This window comes from Antechinus flavipes, chromosome 1 (genome assembly GCF_016432865.1).
Source record: "Antechinus flavipes isolate AdamAnt ecotype Samford, QLD, Australia chromosome 1, AdamAnt_v2, whole genome shotgun sequence".
Classification (NCBI taxonomy): domain Eukaryota; kingdom Metazoa; phylum Chordata; class Mammalia; order Dasyuromorphia; family Dasyuridae; genus Antechinus; species Antechinus flavipes.
This window is the reverse complement of record NC_067398.1, coordinates 109,477,104-109,493,648: the sequence shown is the minus strand read 5'-3', so window position 1 is coordinate 109,493,648 and position 16,545 is coordinate 109,477,104. Positions and strand designations below refer to the sequence as shown.

Below are 16,545 nucleotides of genomic sequence, written 5' to 3'. Positions count from 1 at the left end.
GCATAGGAATACATGGAGTTTTCCTTAAAATGATAAGGTAGTTTTAGTTTAGATAGTATTTATCTAAAATCATCAGCAAGCATTACAGGTAGTGGGGATATACCTTCCCAAGAAGATCAGGGTGAAGCAAGGATCCCCATTATAACAACTGTAACTCAGAATTGTACTAGTAATGTTTGTTATAGTAATAAGAGAAGAAAAAGAAATTGGAAGAATTAGAATAAGCAATGATGAAGCACAACTATTATTCTTTGCATATGATATAATGATATTTATAGAGAACTTTAAGGAATAAATAAAAAAGTAGTTGAAATAATTAGCAACTTTGGCAAAGTTGTAGGATTTATAATAAACCCACATAAATTATCAGGATTTCCATATATTAACAACAAAGTTCAGAAACAAGAGATAGAAATAGAAATTCCATTTAAAATAACTAATTTTAATATTTCAGAATCTACCTGCCAAGACAAACTCAGGAACTCTATGAATACAACTACAAAACACATTTCACATAGATAAAATCAGATTTAGACAACTGGAAAAATATCAAATGCTCATAGGTAGGCCAAACCAATATAATAATCATGAAAATTTTATGTGAATTAATTTACTTATTCAGTGCCATACTTCAGACTACCAAAAATTATGTTATAGAATTAGAAAAAATAATAACAAAATTCATCTGGAAAAACAAAAGGTCAAGAATATCAAGGGAATTAATGAAAAAAAAAAAGGTGAAGGTAGTCTAATCATAGCAGATTACTGGTATTTTTTTTACTACATTATAAAATAATCATCATCAAAACAATCTGGTTACTGACTAATAAGAAGAATGGGATCAATGGAATAGATTGGTATACAATAGACAATAGTAAATGACCTTAGTAATCAAGTGTTCTAAAACCCAAAGATCCAAGCTTTTGGGACAAGAACTCACTATTTGACAAAAACTCCTGAGAAAACTGGAAAATGGTTTGGTATACCATTTTCTGGTATACCAAACAAGGTACAGAATGACATCTCACACCAAATACCAAGATAAGTTTAAAATGAACAGATAAACATAAAAGATTGTTTGTTTTTTTTTTTAAATACTGCATAAGCAAATTAAGAGAGTCTGAATTAATTCACTTGTCAGATCTATGGATAAGGGAAAAATTTAAAACCAAACAAGAAATAGAAAGCATTATGAAATGCTGGAGGGATGGTTTTGGTTATATTAAATTTAAAAAGGATCTTATTATCAAATATATTGGAGCAGTTTGCTATTTCCTTCTCTAGCTCATTTTGTAAATGAAGAACTGAGGTAAACAGGGTTAAGTGACTTGCCCAGAGTCACAACTGGTAAATGTCTGAAGTCAGATTTAAATTTGGAAAGATGAATCTTTCTGATTCAAGCCCAGTGTTTTGTCCACTATGCCATCTAGCTTCCTTGTGCACATAGAAACTGTATCAAGTTGCTTGTTATTTCAGCGAAAGGCAAAGGGAAGGAAAGAAGAAAAGAATTTGGAACACAAAATTTTAAAAAAGAATGTTAAAAATTATTTTTCTATGTAATTGAAAAAAATATAATATATTTTTAAAATTAGTAAACAGGAATTCATCAGAATAAGGATTCCAGAAATAGTGAATAATGTGAGCAAAAGCACATACATGGGGAAGGTATATATAAAGTTTGGGGGACACCTTAGTTTGACTGGGTATAAAGGGTACATTGTGAAACCATATCAGATCAGATAGAAAAAATAGATAAACACCAGATTCTTGAAGATATCAAATGACAAGCAGAGAAATATAAACTCTACTTAGGCAGCAATAAGAAGATATTACAGATTTTTAAACAGAAATATGACATCAAAAAAATTATTCTGGCATGTGAAAGATTGGATTAGGAGGGGGATGATAAATAATGGAGGGGGAAATGCAGCTCTTGCCCACTGGTGAATTTTGGTGATTATTTTTTAAGCTCTATGCACTAATTGGGAAACAGAATAATTAATGCTTTATAATCACTATACACAGAATATCTTTGGTTTCTGCTGTTATTCTCTTCAAAAGACCCTAACCACTTCCCCTTCAGAAGATCCTGAAGGCTGGACCAGACAGGTATTAAGACATCCATTAATTTTTTATTCCAACACAGATTTAAAATATAATAAACTTGAGCAAATCATTTCATCTATTTATAATTTGGGTTTATTTGTCTTATAAAATGCAAGTACTATAATTATTTTCCCCTCCTACCTCATTCCTAGGTAACTTGAGGAAATAATACTGGCACAAAATATGCCCAAAGCCCCAGATGCCAGGAGATATATGATGCAGACAGTATTTTTTCAGTGGGTGTGCTTTTAAATTTATTACAGGCTTCTCCTTGATAATGAGTGTGAGCCTCTTGGCCAGCATTAAAAGGGAGGCACCCTCTTTAACACAAGATATTATGTGAGTCCAGTTCTCATTAAATTCAAACAAAACAAGTGACTCTGCACATGGTATGCTGCCTTTGAGGTCTTTTGAATGAAAGAATGCAGTTCTCCAAGGACATTCATGCAGGACCATGTAGATCTGCATGTAGCCACATTCCAGTTTTCATTAGAGTGTGGCAGACCTTGAACTTGGGAAAAACAAAAGTCTTTTGAAGTCTCTCCAGCCATTAAAAATAGACTCCCACCTCTTCATAAGTCTTTAATGTTTCCAAATAAGAGGAATTAAAATTCTGTTTTAAACCTATTTGCTAAACTTCCTACTCTAACCTCCAGCGGAGTAAAATAAAATTGTTCCAGATCTGCTGATTTCTGTGATATCGCTAAGATTTCAATAGTCAGTACTTCATGGATTCCTGATTTAACCCTCCACCATTTCTGATTGCAGCCCACAGGAGATGATCGATCAGCTTGAGAGCTTGCAGCCAAAGTATTCATTATTTCATCCCAACCCTCTGTGCTGAGCCTGGCCACACTTGGCAAGGCTGGCATTCCCCTGCCTGAATTTGAAATCTTTCCAGCTTGGATTGGCTTTTAAAAAAAAAAAAGACTAAATCAAGTTACCATTTCCCCTTTCCCCTCATTTATGTAGCAGTACCAGTCAATTATTTGGGACCCTAATAGTCCTGAACCTTAAGCTCTCATCTTTAATTCAAATAGTTCAGCTTCATGAGTTGAACAATGACAATACTGATGTTATTGTGATTCCAGAAAGGGCTAGCTATTCTTCTTGTTATCATTATTATGAACAATAGCAATATTAATGTTATGATTCCAGAAAGGGCTAACTATTCTTCTTGTTATCATTATTATGAACAATGGTAATATTGGTGTTACTAAAATTCCAAAACAGGAAAGGTAAGAAGGTTGGGACTAACAGGAAGGAATCTGGAGGTAAAATGAATCATGGCCAGAAGTTATCCAGAGATAGTAAACCATATGAAGAATTCACTAGTTAGGGCATTCAACAAACACTAATTGTGGATTATTATCATCTTATAATTTTACTCTCATCTTTGTTCAATGGAGTTCAGATAAAAATAGTTCTGAGACATATTACCATCCTGCTACCATCTAAGTACTTAAGCACAAAGTAAAATGTGGTCAAGATGTAGGAAAAATCTGTTTAGATGAGAAATTCTTAAATTTAGGACCCATGAACTTATTTTTTTAAACACAGGTTGTTTTGTATACTTATAATTGGCTTGCTATTTAATGCTATATATTTTATTTTATGTTAGCAAATGATATAATAGAGAATTAAATCTAGGTCTTTGGTTCTACTATAGAATATTGCTTTCTCTGGTACATTAGCCTATAAAATGATATCCTCAAAGCTAATATGACCTCTCTCCCCCATTCTCACTTAACCAATTATCACCACAAATAAAAAAGCAAGAGCTTACTCAATGCATTTCTTAGGTCAGCTGAATTTCTAGGGCGTAGCAATTAGATATATTAGATTTCTAGAGCAGAAGTAGTAATTTTTTGGCAGGAAGGATTTGTACATATGTTCCATCTTCCCCTAAAACCCAGCTGTCCTCCCAACTTCTTTATTCCTGTTGATGTCCCAATCAACCATCTCAAAACTGCTAAGTCATCTTTCCTAACTTACCATCCCATACTTTCCAAATATTTTTTTGCCAACATTTGCCAACAATTGCCAGCAACCTATCAGTTCTTGACAATAGTTCCCAAATCTATTTCCTATCACTGTAATCCTATGAATCTAAATTGTACAGGATTCTTCTGGCTATAGAAAGACTTGTGAAAGGATAAGAAGTCTGTCTCATTCTAAGAATGCTGAATTGTACAAGGCAAGTGGTATAAAATATCATTAAAGACTTTTATGGTCTAAAAAGTGAGAAGGCTGATAAGAGATTGAGAATAAGAGTAAATTGATTGATTATGTTGGGAGTCTCTAAATAGTAATATAAATAAAGGCAGACCTCTAGGATATGTAAATAATTAAATAAGTGTGTGTGTGTTTATTTGAGAGTATTTTACAGGAAATTGTATACTAGTTTTTTTGTTTTTTGTTTTAATGGCAATCTAGCTCTTAATTGTCAAGTCTGAATTCAGCCACTAAATCTAATTTATTTACTCCATCAGCTGGTGTGGATCCCCTGGTACCGCACTAATGTTGAGAAAGGATATTATGTAGTTTGACTGTTTCTTACCTAAGGCACTTCTAATTGCAACCCTGCTTTCTTTTTCTCCAACTTCCTCCTTGAAATCACAAGATCTCACTCCAGATAGATGAAGCAACCTATGTAGCCAATGCAGAAACAATGAGTTCTCTGTGAAAAGGTCAGTCATGTTCTTTCCAAACACATAGAAACCATTCATCCTCTGGGTAGAGATAGTTGGCATTTTATCTGTTAGACTCCAGAGAGCCAGTTAGTTACCAGGGGCTACAGGGTACCAGCAAGATTTCTGAATGTTCCTTTGTGTTTTTACTGAACCGTGGTCAAAAGCCAAGTACATAAACGACCATTCCTTTCCACCCTGAAGACAGAAGCTGTTAAGATATTATTCCTTCAAAAGAATGCTTACAATAGTTCTTATGAGGGCTCAGATTTGATAAGCACAATTTGAGCTGAGTTGGCAAAGGATTCTACATTGATAGAGAGCTGGAAGAAGAGGAAAAAAATCAAAGAAATGACCTTTCATTTTCATTTTATTTTATTTTTTACTTGTTTACAAAATCTTCTATAGCCTTTAGTTTTTCATTGTTTAAAGGAGTGGATGATACTAAAAGGCTACATAAAAATTAGTCTATTGAAAAGAGAAGTGAATCTTAAGGCTTGAAATAAATCAACAACCACTTGAGTGTCTACTATGTGCCAGGCAGTTTGTTAGATTCGAGGGATCTATAAAGACAGGATGAAAGAGTCCTTGTCTTCAAGAAGCTTCCAGCTATATAAAAATATGCTTAAAATCACTAATAATAAGAGAAATGAAAATCAAACAAAACTGAGGTTTTATCTTACATGCCGTAAACTGAAGAAGGTGACAAAAAATGGGAAGAGTCAATTTAGAAAGCACATTGCACAGTGTTGGTGGAACAGCGGTTCAGTGATATATATCATTTTGGAAAGCAGTTTAGAATTGTGCAAATGGTAAAAATATCCATACCCTGTGACCCAGAAATTCCACCACTTATCCCTCTAGGCTTATACCTTGGGAGGTCATTGATAAAAAGAAAATCTCCATAAATGACAACATATTGTTTTCTTTTTAAGTATTTTATTTTTCCAATTACATATAAGTTAATTTTAACATTCATTTCTGATAGTTTTCTGATAAGTTGAGATCAAGAAGAACAATGACAGGATGGAGGGAGATACCAAACATTCTGATAAGTAGGGAAGGTCTGGGGTCATGATGTTTAAGATAGAAGGTCTTTCTCCTAATCTGGATCCTGATGATTAGGAGGGGAGGATCTTGCAACTAGGCAGAACAATTCAGGGAAATTGGGGTAGAACAATTAGGGGAAATGAAGTAGAATAATCAAAGGATTATTCCTCAATAATTCTTCAACATCCTCAATATAGGTTATATATACACATGCAGTGATGCAAACCATATTTCCATATTAGTCATGTTGTGAAAGAAAACAGACCAGGGAAAAGACACAAAAAAATAAAAAAACACACAGAAATATTATGCTTCTATCTGCATTGAAACTCCATCAGTTTTTCCTTTGGAAATATATAGCATTTTTTTTTTTTTACCATAAGTCCTTCTGAATTGTCTTAGATCATTGTATTTCTGAAAATACCTAAGTCACTCACAAATAATTGCCATATAACATGTTCACTGTGTACAATGTTTATTTTGGTTCTGCTCATTTCACTTTGCATCAGTTCATGCAAATCTCTCTTTTTTTTCAAAGCATCCTACTTGTCATTTCTTATAGCACAGTAATATTCCATTACGACTGTAATGTAAAGTTTATGAGTATAAACCACAACTTGTTCAGCCATTTCCCAATTGATGGACATCACCTCAAATGGTAATTCTTTACCACAAAAAGGAGCTGCTATGAATATTTCTGTACATATAGATCCTTTTCCATTTTAAAAAATCTCTTTGGGATACAGATCTAGTAGTAGTATTGTGGAGCCAAATGATACACTCAATTTCATTGCCCTTTGGGCAAAGTTCCAAATTACTCTCTAGAACAGATTTAAAGCAGCACTTTTTGTGGTTGTAAAGAATAAAATGACTGTCAAATGAGGAATGTCTAAACAAATTGTAGTACATGCAATTAATAGAATATTATTGTGCTGAAAGAAACTATGAATGTGATGAATATGATTTATATAGTTTGATAAAAAGTGAAGTAAGCAGAGCCAAAAACCAAAATAAAATGATAAATACCATGACCACAATAATATAAATGGAAAGGACAAGTATGAAAGAATAACAAGGGAATATTTTAACATGAAAAGTACTAGTATGCCTCCAAAGAAGAGATATGAGAAGACAATCCTACCCCACTCCTTTCCAAAGGCAGGAGGTCTGCAAGTGTGGAACTTTCAGATTTTTTTTCAGTGTATTAATTGATTTTTTGGTTGATATTTTGTTCTTTTTTTTTCCTTTAAAAATATTTTTTGTTATATGGTATGATTTTCTGAGATGGAAAAGGAGAAAGGAAAGGAAAATGGGAGATATTCTGGTGTGATAAAAAATATCAATAAAATTCATTTTTAAAAAATGTCAAACAGAGGAATTTCTGTTTGATTGTAGACATGATAATTATGTGATCAGAGAAGCATCCCTAGGACAGGTCATTTGAGAAAGGATTGTAGAAAGAACACCAATTAAGAGGCTGTAACAATAGGTAAGATAATTCCTGGTGATTGTTATGTGAATAGAGATAAGGAGGATTAAAGTTAAAACATCAGGATTTGGTAATTTGTATTTCATTTATTATGGAATGAGGAGCAAAGGATTAGATTCAATTGTGAAATTGGGTGATCAGATAAAGGCAGATTCCACTGATTGAAATAGAAAAGTTGGTCACATATGAAGAATGTAGTGGGTTTGGAGGGGAGGAGCAAGAGATCAGTTTTGGAAACGTTGAATTTGAGATTCTCACAGGACATTGTTTGAAATATCCAATATGCAATTCACATTGCAGAACCAGAACTCAGGAGAGAGACTAGAACCGAATATAGTAGTTTTGTGAGATATTCCCAGTGATGATAATTAAATTCATAGTAGTTATGGTGGGAGAAAGAACCTAAAAGCCCTGTTCCTATGCAAATTAATTTAGTTTTTCGTTAAAATATAATAAAATCTTTTTTAAAAACTTATTGACTAAGAGGGCTAAAGACTGGGGCTATTAAGATTACTTCCTGGTCGCTGGAGCACAAAAGAAGTCCGAGGAGTTCTGGGGAACACTAATGCTTGGCTGACCAGACTCCTGTGGCCATCTAAGGCAAGGGAGCTTTGTTTAATCAAATAAACTAGAATGTCCTCAGTGCACATCCTTGTTGAATATCTTCCTGCTATGGTTTTTGTTGACATTTGAATGCCCTTGTGAGTCTCATTTCATTCCAATTTGGAACATAAAGTACCAAGCACTGGACCCAAGTTAGGGCTAGCTCAGAACTGTCTGATAATTTACCAAGTGAGAGACTGTATAACAGAGCCCAGCACAGAGCCCACGATTAAGATGCATTATATATAATGCATCAAAATAGCAAAATGGATGGAGAAAAATTAGTCAGACAGGCGCCAAATGGAGCAGTTAATAGAGCACTGGACGTGGAATTGGGAAGATCTCAGATTAAATTCTGCCTCAAACACTGGGTAATGATGTCCTGAATGGGTGTGATTGGCAAAGAAAGACTGAAAATTGTCCTGAAATAAACAGAGAAGGGCACTGATGGGGATCAGTTTAACCATTGCTCACCTTGCTGTGTCCAGCAAAGAAATCCAAGTTAATGTCAACCCCCTGAGACTGACCCTCCAGAGGACCCCCTCGACCATTAGTCCTATTTGCTCTGTCCAGCCAAGAAATCCCCATCATGTCCCTGGGGTTAAATTTCCCCTATAAATCTGCTGAGCCCCCTTTGGGTCATTTTGCCATGACACTCTGCATTATGGTGTCCTTCCCTTCACCCCTCTCTTCACAACCCCCCACCATTCCCCTCCTTAGAGCTAATTCTGTTAGGGGGTTATTTTGGGATTTAGCCTGCCAACTAAGGGCTTGCTCCAACCTCATGGGGTGCTCCCTTTCTCCTGGGTAAGTGTGGATTTCATTGAGAAACTTGTTTTTCCATCATTAATTAATAAAACCTATTTCTTACTAACTATATACTTCCTATTTACCATTTCTGTGTCTATTGTCTCCCTTCATTTTGTCTGTGACCTCTTCGAAATACATCTACCTTTTGTCAAAGACAAAGGCCATTGTGAATTCTTCACAACAAACCCCAACATTTGGTGCTCTCCTAAAAAACATCATTTGTTGCCTACAACAACCACATCATGAGACCCTGGATAAAATACTTGGCCTTTCATAGTTTTCTCATGTGTAAAATGGGGATAAGTATTTTGTAAACCTGAAAACACTATACAAATGTTGTCTATTATAGAAATGTTAGCCATTAGTTATTATTATTATTAGCTGTGTGCCTTGGGACAAATTACATCATCCCTCTAAGCCTGAATTTCTTTCTTTTTTTTTTCCCTCCCTCACTTAATAGTATTTTATTTTTTCCAATTACACATAATGCTAATTTTCAACATTCACTTTTGTAAGATTTTGAGTTCCAAATTTTTTTCTTCCTCCCTTCTTTACTTTGTCCTCCCCAAGACAAGTAATCTCATATAGCTTACATGTGTACAATCATTTAAAATATATTTCTATATTAGTCATGTTGTGAAATGAAAATCAGAACAAAGGGGGAAACCCATGAGAAAGAAAAAAATGAAAACAAAAAGTGAAAATAGAACTCTTCGTTCCATATTCAGTTTCCATAATTCTTTGTCTGGCTGCAAATGGTATTTTTCATCCCAAGTTTATTGGAATTCTCTTGAATCAATGTAATTCTGAGAAGAGTAAGTCTATCATACTTGATCTCCACACAATCTTGCTGTTACTCTGTACAATGTTTTCCTGGTTCTGCTCACTTCACTCAGCATCAGTTCATGTAAGTCTTTCCTGTAAATCTGAGTTTCTTAATATGCAAAATAAAACTAATAACACTCTCATGAGAGCCAAATGAGATAATGTATGGAAGGAACTTTTTTTAATATTAGCTTTTTATTTTCAAAATACATGCAAAAATAGTTTTCAACATTCATCCTTGCAAAATCTTGTGTTCTAAATTTTTCTCCTTTCTAACATGATCCTTTAATTATTTGATGGGTGAACTTACTATTATAACCAATAAGAAGAATAGCTTAAATTTCTGTAGTACTATAAAGTTTTTAAAGCATTTCCCCCCAGCCCTCCTGATTAAAAATAAAACAAATGAATGAGCCTTTAAATTGTTTTGTTTAAATAGTATTTTATTTTTCCCCAGTTACATACCATTAAGATTTTTAGCATTCATTTTTGCAATATTTTGAATTCCAAGTTTTTCCTTCTCCTTTTTCCCTCATTTTTTCTTTTTATTGAGTCAATGAGGGTTAAGTGATTTGTCAGGATCACACAGATAAGTAAAGCTAGATTTGAACTTAGGTTGCCTTAACTCTAAAGCTGATGCTCTACCAAAAAAGCATTTATTAAACATCTATTCCATGTGAAGTATCAGTGAACTACCAAACCACCTCTAATGGAAGTGTTTAGAGATGGAAGCATAGAAGGAAAGGAGCTGTCCAGAAAGATGTTCAAATCCTTTCCCAAATTCTCAGTTGTGTGATCCTGGATGAGTCAACCCCCTTCTCTCGGATTCAGTTTCTTTATCTACTAAATGTTAATAATAATAATAATAATAGGTATAGCTCAGAGGGAAGAGGGGGAGATGGAGGCAGGATCAAGTGAGTGACAAGGAGATTAAAGAAAGCTATTGAATTTAAAGAGAATCTGGAAAAACAGTTCCCATTATGGCTATCTCTCAAAGATTATTGTGACTCTCTTTAAAGATGCTAACTAAAGAGCCTTGGGAAACCTAAATTCCCATCAAAGTTGGAGAATAGACTTCAGTTTAAAAAGAAATTAGTTTATTTTTTGTACCCCCTTGTGTACTTAATTATTGTTGATAATAGCAGAATGGGTTCCTTTTAGCATTTCTTCATAGGGAAAGAGAATAAACTGGTTTTAGAATTCCTATCACTTAATATCCATATGAAATTGGACAAGTCACATTTCGTCCTCTGAATCCCAGTTTACTCATCTGTAAAGTGAAGGAATTAAACTAGATCTCCCATGGTCTGGTTCTTCTCTTTCTTAAACCTTTCTTTGTCATCTTGAGCCTTGTGACTCAAGCGATTGTTTTTTCTTCATACATCATTCCCCCTTCCCACTCCCACTTCCACTTACTATAGGTTCTTTTTTTTTTTGCTAATTTTCTATCACTTTTACCCAATACAAAGTTATATTTACAAAGCACCCAAATTCATGTGAATAATTCTTGCCTACATTCAGAATTTTTAGGTTGTCTGGTCATGACATTCCCCTGCTTGAAAAGCTTCAGTGACTTCCCATTGCCCCTAGAATAGATTAAAAATTCCTTGACCTTTCAGGCCCTTCACAATCAGACACTCACTTACCTTTTCAGATTTATATTATATTATTCCCCTTCACAGGTTCTGCATTCTAGTCAGACAGTACTAATTGTTCCCAAAACTTGGCATTAGAGCTCCTGTCTACAAGCTTTGGAAGCAGAGACTGTTCTCCATGCATGGAATGTATTTCCTCATGGCCTTTCACCGGTTTTAATCTTAGTTTTCCCTTTGACTTTTAGGCCAAGTGTCATCTCCTATGAAACCATTCCTGATCTCCCCGCCTTCAGTTGTTAATATTCTCACTCTCTTTCTATTCTCTCTCTCCCCTTTTCTGTTTCTCTGCTGGTCTCTCTCCACACTTCTAAATTACTTTATATTTCTATATTTTTGTACATACTTTATCTCCCCTATTGAATTAAACTCCTTAAGAGTTGAAAAAAGTTTTATTTTTGTACTCGAATCTCTAGTGCCCAGCACAGCTTCCATGTAAATTTTTGTTGAGTTGAGTTGGAAAGAAAGAGGGAAATTTCAGGTAGAAAGATTAGTCAGAACAATGGATCAGAAATAATGAACATAGTCTAATCAACTAAATTTATAAAGTACCTATTGGTGTGCCAAGGGGACTGTGTTTGTATTCTGGGGATATAAAGTCAAAAGATAGTCCTAAGGATTGCATTTTAGTGCATGCAGTTAACAATATACAAACAAGTTATATACAGGATAAATTGTTCTCAATATACAGAAGTATGAAACAAGAGATAAAGTATATAAAATACTGTAGCAATTTTAAATCACAAGTCAATGTCATTTGTTATTATTTTTATTGATTCTATAGCCATGATTGATTGGATGGAAGGAATGAAAGAAAGGGGAGAAAAATGGAAGAGAACTGTAGCATTTTTAATTTAAAACAGTGGGAGAATAATGGTCCTTATTGTAAAGGGAATATGGTTCTAAATCATAAAACCCCATTTACATGTGAGTTATCATATTATTGATAAAGATGGATCAAGCAGACTGGACAATTAGATCCCAGAGCACATACAAAGTCCTTGAATCAAGTTTAAATGATGGACTCATGTGGTGACTTACTCCACCTGGTGGTCACATCCCTTAATTACTTTTGCTGTTCCTTTGAATGGAAAAAACCTCTCATACTCTGACTACAAACCCAAGATGACTTCAGATCACCAGTCATAATGCCCAATTACAAATTCATTAAAAAACCCAAAATGACTCCAGACATCACGTGTTGCAATAACTACTTTCATAATGTCAATACTCTGATGGATCCATGACCTCATCCAAATGGATATTCTTTCCAAAAGTGCAGATAGGGACCCATCTGTATTTTCCTCTTCCTATGTAACTTTTGTGCATTTTCCTAGTATTTCTCCACAGGGATTCTATCCAACTTTGCTCGTTACATTTTGACATTGCACTTGATACCAATGAAGCGCAAGGACTTTCTAAAATAATGCTCATTGATTATATTTTTGTTATTAAATTTTTTTTGTTGATTAAATTTGAGATTGGCTGCTTCCTAAAGACCTATATGAGGCACTTTAATTTGATTATTATTGATCAAAGTTTCAGTTTTCATATTCCTGTACAGTTTATATAGCTCATTCCCACAATAGCCATATGAATTAGATAATTATATTTTTTCTTTCTCTTATTTTATATCTCTTTTATTTCTCTTTTTTACAAGTAAGGTAAAAGGACATACAGTTATTCAACAGCAGGGTCACAACTCAAACACAAGTCTGGGTAGCAGCGTGGAAAGGATACTGGATGGGAGTTACAGAAGTTTAATTTAAATCCTGCTCCTGTAAGTTACTATTCAGGTGACCTTGGGCAAGTAATTTTAACTTTCTTGGAACTCAGTTTCCCCATCTATAAAATAAAAAAGTTGGACTAAGTGATATCCAAGGTTTCTTTCCATTCCCTAGTACTGAAGTACGTGAGAGTCATAGTTCATAGTTCAATCATGGGAAGAATTCACAATAGCCATTCTCCTTGGCAAAAGGCAGGTTTCTTTAGGAGAAGAGGTTATAGACAAAAATAAAGAGATACAATAGGCACCAGAAATAGTAAATATGAAATAGAGTTGGGAGAGCATGGAACAATTAACAACAGAAAAAACAAATTCTCTAGTGGAACTCACAATTAATCAGGAGAAAAGGAATATCCCATGAGGTTAGAGTAAACCTAAAATCCTAAAAGACTTAGCTAAAAGAAGGAGAAATAGAGGAGATTCACCATGAGACCTCATGTGTGGGGTGGGAGTGAGAGGAGAGACACTGGGGAAGGTCCCAGAAGAGTATCATGGTGGGCGTAACCCAAAGGGGCTCAGCAAAGATAGGGTGAGCCATGGACAGATTTATAGGGGAAATTTAACTATTACATCTGCTTTTACTATGTATTTATTAATTTAATTAAATAGCATGCTTAAATGATGATCTTGAGTGAAGGTCAATAAATGAAGCCAGTTCATGAATGAAGGCAAAGGAAAAGGTATGGTCAAGTCAGTAGGAACTGAGTCAGAAATTCAATGGTGATCATACTGTTGAAAATCTGTGATATAATAGTAATATAGATGTGGTCATGGAGTGGTAGTTGATTGACTGATTGATGTTCCTCAGTTTTTACTATTGCAGCTTTTGATTGATTGATTCATGTTCCCCAATATTTACTATTGCATCTTCTAGACTGCTCTTTTAGTTACACTTGTTTATAGATATGGACATTAATGGTGCATGGGTTTGTCTACTGGTTACCTTTTACCGGGATGATCAGCTTTTTTCCCCTAGTCACACGTTTCTGTGATGGGACTCCTCTTTCACAATTTTTTGTTTATAATATATTAATATCTGATTATGTCCATTATGAATATTTCCAAAATCTTTTTGGGTAATGTTGAACTTCAATTTTTCAGACACTGTGGTATGCAGATATATATGTATATATATATAATTCTTGTATACTAATATATATGCGTATTATAAACACAGAGAGCTACAACTAAAGTAGTACATAAAATCTGTGGAATGACTTGTCACTGACCAGGGACCAGCAAAGGATCTTTTTGGAGATATTATTTGGGTTGGACTTATAAAAGTGGATTAAAATTTGAAAGATAAAGAAGAGAAAGGAGGACTTTGTAGCTTTAGAGAATAGCCAAAGCAAAAACACAGAGATGAGAAAATACATGACATATTTAGAGAGAAATAGAGAAGCTTAATTTTCTACCTAGAGAGGAGTTCTCTGAGTTGTTTCAGAAAAGTAGAACTGTATCAAACTGTGAGAGCCTTGAATGCCAGGGAAGAAGGATTTTGGATTTTTCTTGGCAAACCATAAAGAATCATTAAAGATTTCTGTGTAGAAGCTATGTACACATTAACCAATTAAGAAGCAACAATAAACAGCGGAGAATTAAGAGAGAGTGGGAGAAAAGAAAGAACCCTGAAATGTGTTGTAATCCAAACTTGATAGCTGACCAGCTTTGTGGGACCACAGACAACTTTAGTTTCCTTCTCTTTAAAATAAAAGGTTGGATTAGATTATCTCTAAGGTCCTTCTCCATCCTAAAATTCTATGATCAAGAAGTGAGGGAAAAGAGAAGAGAATTAATATTTCATAGTATTTATTGTGGGCCAAGAGCTGTGCTAAGCACTTTACAAATATTACCTAATTAGATCCACTCAATAGCCCTAGGAAGAAATGGAAGCAAACAGAAGTTAAGTGCCTTGCCCACAATTACATAACTAGTAAGTATCTGAGGATGAATCTTAATTCTGCACTTTATCCTCTGCACCACCTAATTACTATAAATTCTCTGAGAGTTTCTTTATCTGTAATATGAGGATGTTGGACTAGATTGTCTTTAAAGGTCCTTCTAGCCTGAGAAATGTATGAATCTTAGCCATTTCTCTCTCTCTCTCTCTCTCTCTCTCTCTCTCCTCTCTCTCTCTCTCTCTCTCTCTTCTCTCTCTCTCTCTCTCTCTCTCTCTCTCTCTCTCTCTCTCTCTCTCTCTCTCTCTCTCTCTCTCTCTCTCGGAATCCAGTGACAAGATGCAACAAAATCAAGTTGACCAATGGTGGCCCCCAGATTGGATGTAATGACTGCGTGATCTGTGAGACTCCAGCAAAAGTACTTTCAGGTACTGTGATTTTCCTTTGTCTTGTGTATGCTCTAGATGTGAGCTCTGTTCCCTTAAACTGTATGTGCTGGTGAGTAAATATGTCACAGCCTTTTGGGGAAAATGTTTTGTACCACCTGTTCTTACTATATTGTCTTAGTAAATATTCCTCTTTAAAAGCTAATTAAGTCTGGTTGATTAGTTAATATAATAATATAAATATAAATTTATATAAATATAAATATATTATATATAAAATAGTGAAGGGAGGGGACATATTGGTAAGGATCAGTGAGCTAAAGCATTAAAAAAGTCCTTTTTCAATCACTCAAGAGTCAAACTTAGAACCCAGAGTGGTAGATATAGCAACTTTGCTCTGGGGACCTCACAAGCCAGTTCAAGTGTTTATAGTTTATAGTTCCAGAATTTGTGTTATAATAAGATCATAGATATTAAACTGAAAGATGTCAAGATTAGATGTCAAACATAGAAATCATTGGAGCTAATGTTCTCATTTTTTCTGGCAGGAAAACTAAAGTTCAGAAAGATTAAATGACTTGAATATGATTGCATGGGTTAATAAATGGTCCTGATTCCTTATCCAGTCTTCTCTACCATCTTATTCATACTCTGGAATTATAGAAATAGACTAAGTCAGGGCTTCTTAAACTTTTTCCCTTAGTGATCTCTTTTACCCAAGAAATTTTTACACAACTCTGGATATATAAGTATATAAAATAGGTATACAAATCAAACATTTACTGATAATAAATCATAATTTTAGGACTCTCACATTCAGTTACAAGACTCCATATGGGATCACAATTCACAGTTTAAGAAGCTTTGGATTAGATTGACATATATTTTAACCCTTCTTATTATGGAGCGAAGCACTAAAGCCCCTAAACAGAGTGGACTGGCTTTGAAAATGTATGCCGAGTCATAGCAGGGATCAGCAGTAAGTTGGGTCCAGAAATGCAGAAATTTACTTCTGTTCTTCTAGCATTGCTATGTAATATTGATGAAGAGGCAAGGGCCAATGTTCCAAGTGAGTTTTCCCCAGTCTTTGGAAATTAGAGAACTATTCAAGTTCTTTGGAATTTAGAGGACACTTTTATTATAACCAACAAGAGAATGGATTTGAATTAATCTGGGTGATAAGATCAAAATGGGTCTATGACCTAGGCATAAAGAACGAGATTATAAATAAATTAGAGGAACATAGAATA

The 16,545-nt window shown here is 34.4% G+C and overlaps 1 protein-coding gene across 1 annotated transcript in view; it reads left to right on the top strand.

Moving 5' to 3' along the window:
- Positions 1 to 15,241: 15,241 nt before the first annotated feature.
- MLANA (melan-A) overlaps positions 15,242 to 16,545 on the top strand; it is a 32,719-nt gene continuing 31,415 nt past the window's right edge. Inside the window, exon 1 of the mRNA XM_051987647.1 lies at positions 15,242 to 15,337. The gene's annotated coding sequence lies outside the window, so the exon portion shown is untranslated. The remainder of the gene's footprint in view (positions 15,338 to 16,545) is intronic.